This window comes from Rhinolophus sinicus, chromosome 5 (genome assembly GCF_057876585.1).
Source record: "Rhinolophus sinicus isolate RSI-liver-muscle chromosome 5, RSI-T2T, whole genome shotgun sequence".
Lineage (NCBI taxonomy): Eukaryota > Metazoa > Chordata > Mammalia > Chiroptera > Rhinolophidae > Rhinolophus > Rhinolophus sinicus.
This window is the reverse complement of record NC_142505.1, coordinates 21,965,749-21,979,424: the sequence shown is the minus strand read 5'-3', so window position 1 is coordinate 21,979,424 and position 13,676 is coordinate 21,965,749. Positions and strand designations below refer to the sequence as shown.

At 38.9% G+C, this 13,676-nt stretch overlaps 1 long non-coding RNA gene and 1 pseudogene across 1 annotated transcript; both read left to right on the top strand.

Annotated features, from left to right (window-relative positions):
• Positions 1–1,067: 1,067 nt before the first annotated feature.
• On the top strand, positions 1,068–1,690 carry LOC141567097 (small ribosomal subunit protein eS8 pseudogene; annotated as a pseudogene).
• A 7,347-nt stretch (positions 1,691–9,037) lies between these two features.
• LOC148758226 (uncharacterized) lies at positions 9,038–13,327 on the top strand. The gene is made up of 2 exons (XR_016021433.1): positions 9,038–9,119; positions 12,393–13,327. It is a non-coding gene; the product is annotated as an uncharacterized LOC148758226 (long non-coding RNA).
• Positions 13,328–13,676: the final 349 nt, after the last annotated feature.

Sequence of the window (13,676 nt, the reverse complement as noted above, 5' to 3'; positions counted from 1 at the left end):
GTGGAGGAATGCAGTGAGCAGATAAACGTCGATGGACTCCGAAAAGTGGGGTTCTGCACACGACCCTCTGGGTGTCATTGGCTTGACCTCAGACCTGTGACCTCAGAGTCATACAAATAATAGTGTTAATCACAATGATCATGATAATAACCATAGCTCACCTGTATAAGGCACTTGATGTGTCAGACCCTGTTCTGAGTCCTCTGTATTTATTAGCTCATTTAGCCCTGACAACAACCCTGGAAGGTAGGTACCACTGTTATTCCTGTTTTATACATAAGAATACCAAGACACAGAGCAGTCCAGTGACCTGGGTGAGGGTCACACAGCAAGGAAATGGGTCAGCTGGGATTGGAACCTACGTAGTCTGGAGCCAGAACTCATGGTCATGGTCGTAACCACCTCATTTTACTGTCTGACTCTGAGGTCACATGAATGACTGACTTGCGTAGCATTTAAATATCTATATAATTTTTGGTAGTAACACATAGGAGGAATATGAATAGAAGTTAGAGGAGAAGAAGGAGCAAATAGATTAGTCGAAATCGTAACAAGTAGTACAGCCACTTCTGTGTGGAGACATAAGAAATAGGTAATATGGAAAGTAAATCTGGGGGATGTGGGTTGTGAACTGAGAAGGGCAGAAGGAACAAGTATAAGACATATTACCATGTTTCCCTGAAAATAAGACCTAGCCAGATAATCAGCTCCAATGCGTCTTTTGGAGCAAAAATTAATATAAGACCTGGTCTTATTTTACTATCATTTTACAGGTGAAGCCCAGGCTTCACCTTATTTTACTGTATTTTACTTTAAGACCAGGTCTATATAATATAATATAATATAATATAATATAATATAATATAATATAATATAATATAATATAATATAATATAATGTAATGTAATGTAATATAATATGATACAATACAATACAATACCGGGTCTTATATTAATTTTTGCTCCAAAAGACGCAGTAGAGCTGATTGTCTGGCTAGGTCCTATTTTCGGGGAAACACGGTAATAGCTCAGGACTCTATGTTTTCTCTTTTTGGTCGGCACTAAGCCATGGGTCTCTCTGGGGACAACTGGTACAAGCGCCGCGAGACCAGGGACAAGAGAAAGCCCTACCACAAGAAGCGAAAATAGGAGCTGGGACACCCTGCTGCCAAGGATAAGATTGGTGCCCCCTGCATGCGCACAGTCCGTGTGCGTGGAGGCAAGAAGAAGCACCGTGCATTGAGGCTGGGTGTGGGGAACTTCTCCTGGGGCTCTGAGTGTCCTACGCGCAAACAAAGGTTACTGATGTTGCCTGCAATGCGTGTAACAAGCAACTGGTCCAAGATCCTAGTAAAGAACTGCCGGATGCTCATTGACAGCACACCTGCCCACCGTGGTATCAGTCCCACTGTGCACTGCCCCTGGGCTGCAAGAGGGAGGCCAAGCTGACCCCTGAGGAGGAAGAGATTTTCAAACAAAAAAACAATCAAAGAAAATTCAGAAGACATATCATGAAAGGAAAAAGAACGCCCAAATCAGCAGTTTTCTAGAGGCGCAGTTCCAGCAGGGCACGCTTCTTGCACGCATCGCTTCATGACCAGGCAAACAGGGCGGAGCAGGTGGCTATGTGCTAAGAGGGCAAGAAACTGGAGTTCTAGCTGAGGAAAACCAAGGCCTGGAAAGGCAAATAAATCCTCCTCCCTCCTAGCTTCGTCTGTGTAATACAGGTTTTTGGTGTTCAAAAACAAAACAAAACCAAACAACAACAACAAAACCCACCTAGCTCAGCTTGGCAGTTGTGAGCTGTAGGGAAGAATCCCATCGGTATCTCAGATGAAAACTTCATTAAGTCATTGAAAACCTCAATCAGCTGTATATGTAACCTCCAGAATTATTTGGAAACGGTACCCTAAATACTTTGGTTTAGCATAATTGTTTCGGTAGCTGCTATCATCTTTCAATACACTGAAGATTGAAGATTCTTCAGTGTAGAAATATTTAAGAGAATCCAAGCCATGATACCAATATTGTTTTAAATTTGTGCATATTTGGTGCGTTTGAGTATTTATAATAACTAGAAAAATTTGGTTTATTAAAATAATAGATTAGACTTGCAATTCAAAAATTAATATGTAATTCAGTTATTGGTTTATACATGAACTTTTGAATCTTTTTTACTTGTTAAATCATACCTTTAAAAACTACAAAAGTATATTAACAAATAGTTAACATTCCCACAATTCTTATCCTCTTTTTAATTCTCTACACCACCCTTTTGCATCCTTTGGCGAAAATACTGTTAAAATTGTGTTTATATACTCACAGACTTACAGGTTTAAATTGAAGTCTTGCTAAGTTATTGTAAATCGTTTTAGAACACTAAATAAAACTGAAGACTCGCCATATATAAAATTGAATTATTAGATTAATAGGAAACAGTTAAACACTAATTATTTAGTATTTAAATAATAGAGATGCTTAAGTATCTTATTTAATAGAGATGCTTAAATAAGAGATACTTAAAAGTAGATAGAATATTTAAATTTACAGAGGCAATTTAAAATATTTAAATGAGTTTAATTACCAGAGTTTATAAGTAGGACCAAATAATAATTGTAGTTGAAATAATCTTGTGTTCACTACACTGTTTATCCTTCCTGCAAACTCAGGAAAATTATATCTCCCAGCTCCACTAATAGTTAAGGTAGGATCTTATAACTGAGTTCTTGCCTATGTGAATGTGCCCCTTTGGTCTAAGATGGTTAAGAGCAGAAATGAATGGAAGCGAAGTTCTTCAAAGTGCAAAGTTGCAAAAAGAAAGCCCAAATCCTTGAGTCACCTCAGGAGAGGGATATGCCCAGGAAAACCATCTTACCTGTATCAAGCTGTGATTAAAGTGAGACATACACCTTTCTTGCAATTACTCACAAAGAAAAGTACTCAATATCATTAGTCATAAAAGAAATGCAAATCAAAACCACAATGAGATTCAATTATACACACACCTAAATGGCTCAAATTTTAAAAATTGATAACAAATGTTGATGAGGTTGTAGAGCAAACAGTACTCAAACATCAGCTCAATGCAAAATATGGACCTTGCTTTTTGTAAAAGAAGGAAAAAAATTACCCTGTATCGCCAAAAAGAAGACCTAGCCGGACCATCAGCTTTACCGCATTTTTGGGGGCAAAAATTAATATAAGACCCTGTCTTATAGTAAAATAAGACCCGGTATTATATTATATATTATATTATATTTTATTATACTATACTATACTATACTATACTATACTATACTATACTATACTATACTATATTATATTATATAAGACCCGGTCTTATAACAAAATAAGACTGGGTCTTATTAATTTTTTCCCCAAATGCTGCATTAGAGCTGATTGTCCTGCTAGGTCTTATTTTCAGGGAAACACGGTAATCATGAAACAATCAGAAAAATTTTAATACTGACTAGTAACTTGCTAATATTAAGGAATCATTGATACATTTTTAAGTGTTCATGTTGTGATAATCCTAAAATAAAAAATCATATATTTTTGTAGTATATACCAAAGTATTTGTAGATAAAACTATGTGATATCTGGGAGTTTGTTCAAAATAATCCAGTTATGGGGAGAAGGAAGAATGAGAAGATATAAAAAATATAAGATTGGCCATTTTCGAAGGTGGGGAATGAGTAAATAGAGATTCATCAGCCTATTCTGTCTACATTTGTTTATGTTTTAAAATAAAAACTTAAAACGATTTTAGAAGCAGCCAACAGGAATAGCATGACTTTGCTTCTGAGTATTTGGGGAAAACACCTTTCTGATCAAGATAAAGAGAATAAATATAGAGTTGTGAAATGCTATTAAAACAATTACTATATATTAAAAAAAGTGATTCAGTAAAGCCTCCCCTTAAGCTTTTTCCAGAGGCAATGTTTTGCTTTTTGATTTGGCCCACACAGAAATAGCAGTCAGCGTTTTTGGACCAAAGGACTAGTTAAATTAGATGCCAGGCAAAAAGAAACTACACATTACCCTGTCAAAGCTGCATCTCTGCAGGTGATCAGTGATGGATGTGGAGTGCCTGCATCTGTTCCTCCCAGAGCTTACCCCTAATACACATCCAAATCTGTAGGAGAGATATCCAATGTGTAATTGGAAAACACTGTCAATTCTGGACTCTGCTCTACATCTCATTTTTATGCCTGAAATCTCAACTTTTTTTTCAACTCTTTTTACTTGACATTTTTTTCAATTATTCACTATCCTCTTAGTGAGAAAAGGAATTGTTTTGTTTGTTTAAGTTGGACATTAAATCTGCTCAGCTACAAAAAGAGAGAACACACAGGCAACGGGAATGGATGCTCCTAGTTTATTACAGAGTGGGAAGCATGCAGGTCCTGACTTGCTGGACTAATGGTTACAACAGCATCTTAAGAGGTTTGGTGCATACTCACAGATTAGCTAATTGATGTCTGATGAATTCTATCTCTTTTCCAAAACTAAGCTGGAGGTATTGACTCTCTTCTGACAATTAGATAGATGTTCAGATAAGGAAAACTCACTGCAGGCATTCAGTTCAACACAACACAGATTTCAACTCAAAACATCCCAATCTGTAAATAAGACACCCCACTTTCTTTCTTATTCTGATCCCGATACCCAATGGTTTCAATCTATTTAGGTCAGTGTTTTCTACTTATATCCTTTTATCCTAAGCATCAACCAACTAACAGTAGGCAGTAAAAAAAAAAAATTTTGTTTGAAAATATACAAATTATGTAATCTCACATTCCCTGAAGTGTTTCCCATGAGATGTTTACTGCTCTTAGGAGGGAATAAAAGGGTGGAAAAGCATGCACTCAAATAAATTTAAGAATCTCAATTAAACTACAACAAACAGGTGTTATTTATGGCTGGGCTTCTCAAAGCATTTTATATATAAATGCACCCAGTAAATTGCTGAAAGAGGCATAGATGGTACATTTTCCTAATTTTATTTGACTGCATACCTGTTTATTTTACAGAACAAAATATTTTTTGAAAAACATTGATTTTAATTTGATCCCTTATTTTAGAGGTGATGGAACCAAGGACCAGAGAGATTTCATGTCTTTTCCAAGGACACAGGGCAAAGCCACCGTAGAGCTGGAGCTCCTCACCATTTCTTGAGCCCCATATCAGAGCACTCCCACTACTTGATGCTCATGTCATAACAATAACTGACTCTTGAAAATATTACCTCTTAGGCTTATATACTGATCGTTGAATTTTAGCCTCACCATAACCAAGTTTTAGAGACCTAGGAATTTTATTTTTTCTTACAGGTAAGGGAAAGGAAGCCAGAGAGGGTAACGTCTTCTTCCTCGGTACCCCAGATCTTTAGGTGGAAATCAAGGTAAGGACAATGCTGAGTTCATCACAAGCTACCACTCATAGCAGGCACCTAACCACTGAGGAAAATGACAATTTAATTCCATAAGCCTCTAACTACTTGATGCAGGAGCTCTCTTCTCATGAGTGCTCTCGCAGAGCAAGCAAATTAAGTCATTCTTCCACTCCAACTCCTCCACTAACTGACTGTGGAACCCTGGGCACATTATATAACATCGCTGGGCCTGGATTTCCATATCTGTTAAATAGATGCATAGAGTCTCTGTGATGATTAAATGAACTAATGTATGTAAAGCTGAGAAGAGCTGTCACATACTAAGTATCATAGGTGGTCGCAACTGCTTAGGCACAAAACTGTAGGCTAAACCAGTGAGGGCTGGCCCCCAATTTGCCATGTGATGCCCAAGTAGGCAAAGTGAGAGACCATTTCCATCCAATTGTATAAAATATGCAATATTTACTAAAGGGTCTGTAGAAAATGAGCACCAGCTATCAAAAAGAATTGTCCCAGAAATGTAATAGGCATAGAAGTTAATTATGTGTAAATAATCAAAATGACTCTAGCTCACACATCTTCAGACTGATATGTGAAGTTTATTTTTAATTTTTATCCTGAACGTGTTTTTGGCTGACCTTCATTTTTACCATCTTACAGCCATCTAATTATAAGCCTCCAGCTACTCTTTAGGTCAGTATTTTAAATAAAAATGTTCTACTTGTGCTAGTTATTAAATAGAACAATTAAGAATTACCTGGAGGTTTTTAGGGAATAGTTCTGGCAAGAAGTGGTCTAATGTGTAACTAAATGGGGAGAAAAATCCTAGCCTGCGTTTAATCTGTTTCTGTACCCATTCTAGTCTAGTCCGGGATGGCTGGAAAATTTCACCAGGAGGAAAAACATGATTACTTCTTCAGAAATGTGAGATTAGATAAATAATGTACTGGAAAGAACCTAGAAATCACCGATAGAGTGATTCTCAAACTTGGATGTACATCACAAGTGCCTGGAGAGAAAATGCAGAACCTCAGGTCTCATTCCCAACAATTCTGACTCAGTAGGTCTGGAGTATGATCTTAGAATCTGCATTGTCATAAGGAATTCCTTAGTAATGATTCTGGGTGAAAGCTTGAGGACTATTAATGTGGTCTCCTGTCCTTTCAAAGTCATAAGGAGAGAAACTGAGGCCACACAAGGTAAATCAGTGACAGGATCTGAGCTCAAATTCAGCTCTCTTGATATTCGGATTAACGCTCTTTCCATAACTATAGCTTTGACTTATGGGGTGTCACCAAAACCAAAAGATTCTTGAAGTCTCCTTTCAGAGAGACAAGTGATCATGGAGGTTGGGATAAGCTGAAGATGGTTGAAACCTTGAAAGAAAGATCTCTGGAGGGAGCACATTCGAGTTTGCCTTGTGATTCCATATAGTGGTATTTGACCTGGTTAGACCTGCTTCTGTGCCGACTGTTTAGGGATATTCAGCAGTGGGAAATACCAGTCTTGTTATCTATGAGGATTCACAAACCTGAGGGCTCTGTTCTGAGTTATGGAATGAAGCAAATGACTAGCTTGCCAGAAATATACTCTACCGAATTAAGAACCAGTTACAAACAAAGACAAATAATCTACCTATATATATTTAGATTTCTGCTCCTGCCAGATCTTTCAACACAGTTCTTTCCCCCAACTCCTGTCTGTTATGAGGATTCTAACATCACAAATTGTGAACAAATATCTGGACCCTTCTGCAGTTTGGTCTCTGACCTTGCTCAAGTGACTAGGCCTTTTGATAGTTTAAATTCTGACTCTGTCTTCCTGACGAACTGCATTGTTTGCATTGTCTGTTTCACTACAAAACTTGTTTTACTAGTTTATTTTGCAGATTCCAAGAGAAATTGAGTCACTGGCCACTGCCTTGTGGCCCCCCTGCCCCCTTTGCTGACAACATCTTATGTCTCCAGCTATTGGCCATATCCCGTGACTCTACCTGCTGAACTTGAATCAATCAAAACTACCTATTGTCCATATCTTAAAACCCCACTTGCTGACCGCTGAGTCAGCAGACCCCTGAAAATCCAGTTGCCCTCACCAATTAGAACATGAATAATGTAAGTTTACGGTCTTCTTTCTCTAGCAATCCATCCTTTTGATCAGCAACTCCTTGCAACGCTCACCTTTAAAAAACCATCACCTTTAAAAAACCATCACCTTGGGGCCAGCCTGGTGGCTCAGGCGGTTAGAGCCCCATGCTCCTAACTCCAAAGGCTGCCGGTTCGATACCCCCATGGGATAGTGGGCTCTCAACCACAAGGTTGCTGGTTCAACTCCTCGAGTCCCACGAGGGATGGTGGGCTCCACCCCCTGCAACTAAGATTGAACACAGCACCTTGAGCTGAGCTGCCTCCTGGATGGCTCAGTTGGTTGGAGCACGGGCTCTCAACCACAAGGTTGCCAGTTCAACTCCCGCAAGGGATGGTGGACTGTGCCCCCCTGCAACTAACAATGGCAACTGGACCTGGAGCTGAGCTGCACCCTCCACAACTAAGACTTGAAGCTGAATGGCACCCTCCACAGCTAAGATTGAAAGGACAACAACTTGATTTGGAAAAATGTCCTGGAAGCACACAGTGCTTTAATAAAGCTTTAATAAAGTCCTGTTCCCTTTCCCCAATAAAAACAAACAAACAAACAAACAAACAAAAAGACCATCACCTTATTCTTCCCACCTCAGAGCATGTCTTTGGTTTATACCAAAGGCTACATTCTCTGATTTGCAAGTCATATCAGACTAAAACTCTATTTTATCCCTCAGAAGAGTCCTGTGGAATTTCCACTTACAGTTGTTACAGGGGACCCATGTCAAAGGAGCGTAAGGCCTTTGCCACTCAATAAATTTAGAAATACAATATTTCCTTTCCATGAATAAGAATTATACAACTACACCACTTCTGTTTCTTCACTGGATGTCAGGAAGCTCAGAAACAGATCGGAAACACAATTCAGCAACCATATTGACCACAATGACCGAAACACTAGGTGTTCTTTCATACCTAGGTTCCTGATTTTTCGTTTTCCATTTATTTGTATTTTCTGCTTGATAACATCATCAAATGTACTGTCTGTATTTTTGTTTTAGCTTTTCCAAATTCTCTGTGGACAGAGGCAAAACACAAATACAAATAACTTCCATCATAGTTGGAACTTATTGAACTAGACATGAACTAGTTGAACCAGACAAGTCAATTATGTTCCTACCTTTTTAAAGCTCCTTACAAGGGGACAGGTTTAGGTAACCACCTTGGGTTCCAAGTGGTTTGACCTTCTATTCGAAGATTGCGTTCTATTTTATTTTATTTTATTTTATTTATATTTTTACAGAGCAGGGGTGGGATCCTGATCCAAAAGCAGTCAAGCTTTCAGGGTTATAAGACCCCTTGGAGTGAAAAATCTTTTGCCAAGTAAAGATCCCTTTCGACCATCAGAATCTCATGTCCTGGAATTAAATTGGGGAATCAATGAGAAAATCAAGCAGTTGCCAGTGAAAACTGAATTAAAGGGATTCACACAGAGAAGCCTGTGGAGCCACCGGGGGGAACGTGAGCTGTAGGTATAAATAAACAAGAGTTATAAGGCAATAGAAACTATCAAGAAGCAAGAAGCTACGGGGACAAAAGAGATGCAGAACAGTGAGGATCCAGAAGTCCAGGCCACACAAAAGGGTGAGTAGGTTGTGCCTTGTACCTTGCACCTGGCTTAGGGGGGGAGTCAGGACAAAAATCCAGTGTGCACTCTTCTATCCAAACTGTACCCACTCGGGCGTGGCTGTGCCCACCAGACAAAGGTGAGCACAGTGGTCCTGGCCACAGGCACCAGGAGAAAACACAGAGTGATTCAGAATGAAGCAAAGATCTAACAAAAGCTAAGTACCACTAATGATGTACAAACTCTTCCTGGTGAGGTCCCTAGATCTGCCTTGGTTCTGCACGATCTTTCTGTTTACACTCTTGAGACCTGGGTCTTCTGTGATTCAGATGCTTCTCATGCAGCCTGGATGTTTGGTTTTTAGTAGGGTCCCATGAGACTTGGTGGAGATTCTTATTTTCCTCACTCTATGTGTATGCTTAAAAGAAACCACCAAAACTTATACTGTCAGTTAGCCTGATCCTTCCATTCATTGAGTCTACCTAAAATAAACATCAATGTGAAGTGGTTTGCCTACCCCTCTATGATACTTTGGAATAATATGCTGACGTTACAAATTTCCTTCTGAGATTGAAGTAGTCTTCTGTGGCTGCTGTGACACATGACCACCAATTAGTGGCTTAAAACAACACAAATTTACTATCTTATCGATCTATAGGTAAGAAATCCGACGCAGTTCTCAGGAGGCAAAAATCTAGGCTTCATTTCTTCTGGAGTCTCCAGGGGAGAATCCCTTTGATTTCCTATCCCAGCCACGAGAGGCTGCCTGCAGTCCTTTGCTCTCAGACCCCTTTCCCATCTTCCAAGATGACACTCACATTACCTGAACTCTGCTGCCATCGCCCCTGCCTCTGACTCTCTTGCCTCCACTTTCATTTAGAAGGACCCTTGTGATTACGCCGGCCCTGTCAGATAATCCAGGAGAAAATTCCCTCTCAAGACCCTTAATTTAGTCACATCTGCAAAGTCCCTCTTGCCATGTAAGGTAGTAAATTCACTAATTCCAGACATTAGGATAAAGACATCTCTGGAGAACCATTACTCTGGCTGAGGGGGGAGTTGGAATTACCAGCTTACCAGGGGGATCAAGTAAAAGCCCCTGATACTGGCTCACTTTCTCAAAGGCCTTATTGTGGATGATCAATTAGTCTTTGCATTAAAAAAATGTCCAGAACAAGGAGAAAGACCAAAAGACTTCATATAAAGTTTCCTCTTATTGAGTTTCCTCAGTGGAACTATGAAGTCTCCTGGGTTTGCTTTTTTTTTTCCCAGCATTACATGTTATGAAAATGTTTAAACACAGGAAAGTTGTTGAAAGAATTATACACTAAACACCTTTATACCAATGACAGATTCTATTAACATTTTGCAATATTTGCTTTATCACATAGCTGTCCATCTGTCCATTCCTCTATTCATCAATCTATCTTATTTTTAGCTACATTTCAAAACGAATTGCAGACATCAATATAACCATCCCTAAATAATTCAACATACATATGACTATCACTAACTAAATTTCAATGTTTATTTATACTTTTTAAAGATAAGGTTTATATACAGTGAAATGCACAAATCTTAAACATACCAATCCATAACTTTTGTGATAGCAACACACCTTGTAACCTAAATCCCTATCCAAACACATAACATCATGACCCCCCCTGACAGCTTCCTTACGTGCCTTTCCAGCCAGTCCCTGCCCACTCATAAGCAATGACACTTCTAAGATTTTTCACTACAGATTTGGGTTTGAGTGTTGAAATCACCATATTTAAGACTAGGGAGAGTGAGGTCTTAGTAATCAATTACCAGTTTGGATCTGGTTTGCTTTCCTAGCTTGTCTTTTCTCTGTTGCACTGTCAACAATACCTGTGGCCATTTGCTAATCGGTTGTTACCTGGGACTTTTTTTTTACTGGAACTTTCTATGAATAAAGATTAGGCTTGGTTCATAAACATAAAAATACAAAATAGTAGTAACTCAATATTATCATCTAATATTGACAAAAAAACAAGGAAAACAAAAACAGACTGAGCCTTTCAGGAGGTTTTTTTTTGGGGGGGGGGTGGTTGGGGAGGAGGAGGCAGTGGGAGAGAAATCTTCCACTAGGAATTTATACCCTAGGAGTCCTTATTCAATGCACTGGAAAATTCCTACAGGTCAGTGTAAATGAGTACAGAGTCTGAGAAGGCAGCAACACACACTTGAAACAGTACGAGCTTTGGAGTCGGATAAACCTGTATTTCACATTTAACAGCTGTCTGATTTTGACATTTCATGTAACCTTTCAGAGTCTGGTTATATATCCATAAAATGAAAATAACAATGTCTATTTCCTAATGCTGTGGGAATTTGAGAAAAATCTTTTGCCTAGCCAAAAATCTGGCACACTCTAGCCTCCATACCTCATGGATGTTATTCTACCACATCGTACTACGTGATCGTAATATCAGTGTCATCACGTTATTGTGCCTATTCAAATGAGTTTGGTCAAAGGAGAAAGAAAAATAAATTTACAAAAACTGGAGAATGCCAGCCAATCTCATCCTAATTCCTTTTTGTTCAAGCAAAATTTTTGTTCATTTTGGAATCACAAAGTAATTTCTAAAGTTTCTGGACCACATACGTGAAGAGGAAGACTGAAATTTCAAGAATGGCACAGAGAGCGGGAAGAAGCCATCACTTGCTGCTTGATTTCCTAGAGGTTATTCCAGGACTTATTTCTTGGAACAGGTCTTTTTCCTTTCTCTGAAATGGCAAGAAAAAGCCAAAGATGAAGTCAGCTAGGAGAAAAACTCATCAAAGGAAATGCTGCATGCAATGTTCTGATTATGAGGTTCAGTGGTCTAGAGAGTTTAAGTTGTGATGGTCAAACCTCGGCCTACTTTCTCTTCTTTTATTTCTAAAAGAAAAGTTACCCTTAGGAAGCAGAATCCATGGCAAACATCAGTAGCAGCATCTGATGCAGGGTCCAGTACTAACAATTTGTTTCCTGCCAGTTTCAGCAATAGATCTACATCCTAGCCTCATGCGTAATTAAATACCTATGGGACCTAAAAAGCCTCTGAGATTCACTGACCAGCTACCACTCCTGTCAAAGAGGGAGAATTTTTGCACTGAAAATTATATCTTGCATCCATCCACATGTGTAGCAGATCTTTTTGGTACCCTATACCACATGCCCTCAGGCCACCTCTGATTCTACTAGCTGCCTCTGTGATAAACAGTTTGCTGTACCCTGACAGCATTCCACTTCAAGACTCAGCTATATATTTTCTCATTTTCAGCTCAGGTCCTTCTCAAAAGCTATGGGAGTCTGTCTACTCAGTGTGACTGAATCCAGAAGTGCATGGGAATGAATATTCCAAGGATAAGCCTCCAGAAACGGTGAAAGGAGATCTGGACACACTGTATAAATGCCCCAGCCTCCAGGTGTTTGGATGGACTCTGCTGGGAGACATTCTATCCCTAGAGGTCCCATTGCCTGCAGTAATGACCTTGATATATCTTCATGTTGACTTTTTCTCCTTCCCTCTCTCACTCACCTTGATCTCTCACTTCTGCTTCCTGGGATCACCTCCCAGATAAATCATCTGTACCTGAACGTATCTCAGTCTCAGCTTTTGGGATAAACCAAGGAAGTTAAAATCTTTTTATTGCTATCCCTCCAGCCATTGCCCTCATCTGTGTCCCATTATCCCTTCTGTAGAATACTGTAATAACCTCCTAAGGAACCTGCCTCTTCTACCTCAAATTCATGCTCCATACAGAGATCACAATCATCTTTTTAAGACTTATGATATCACTTCCCGGCTTAAAAGCTTTTAATTACTTCCTTCCTCACCTAGAATAAAACCTAAATGTGTTGCAATGGCCAGTGAAACCTTTGATGTGTAGTCTCAGGCCTAATCTCCAACCCCATCCCACACCACATCCCACACCACACTACGCTCCAGCTGCTATATTATAACCTTCTTCCATGATCGTGTCACAACTTTTGCACTTCCACGGGTTTATACTTACTAATCTCTTAGCCTAAAATTATCAACTCCCTGATATTGGAATGGTGAGTTCTTCATATGACTGGCTCTTTCACATTTTTAAGTTCAGCTTAAACTTCTTTGCAAAGAAGACTCTTTGAAACGAGTCCTTATACCTTGTAAAGTATTATACTCATCAATCCTATGAATTTACTTAATAAACCTTACAACAATACAAAGTTGTTTACTTGTTGGTTTTTCCATCTCTTCCCACCAGGATAAACATTTTTTAAGGGCAAAAACTCCAACCTTTTTTCCCCACTGCACCCAGCAGCACATTACTTGGCACAATAAATGTTTTTCTGAATTAAAAATAACAATGATTAAAATGGATAGAAATAGACAACTTATAAAAGAAGAAACACAACCAAAAAACACTCCAAAAGCATTCCCTTTTTGAGTAACCAAAGAAATGTTATTTAAAATAAGAAGATTTTTATATAATAAATCCAAATAAAGATGTTTCATTCTTAATCATGAGCAAGGGTTTAGTAATTATCTGTAAACAAGTACAAATCTTCTAGAAAGCAA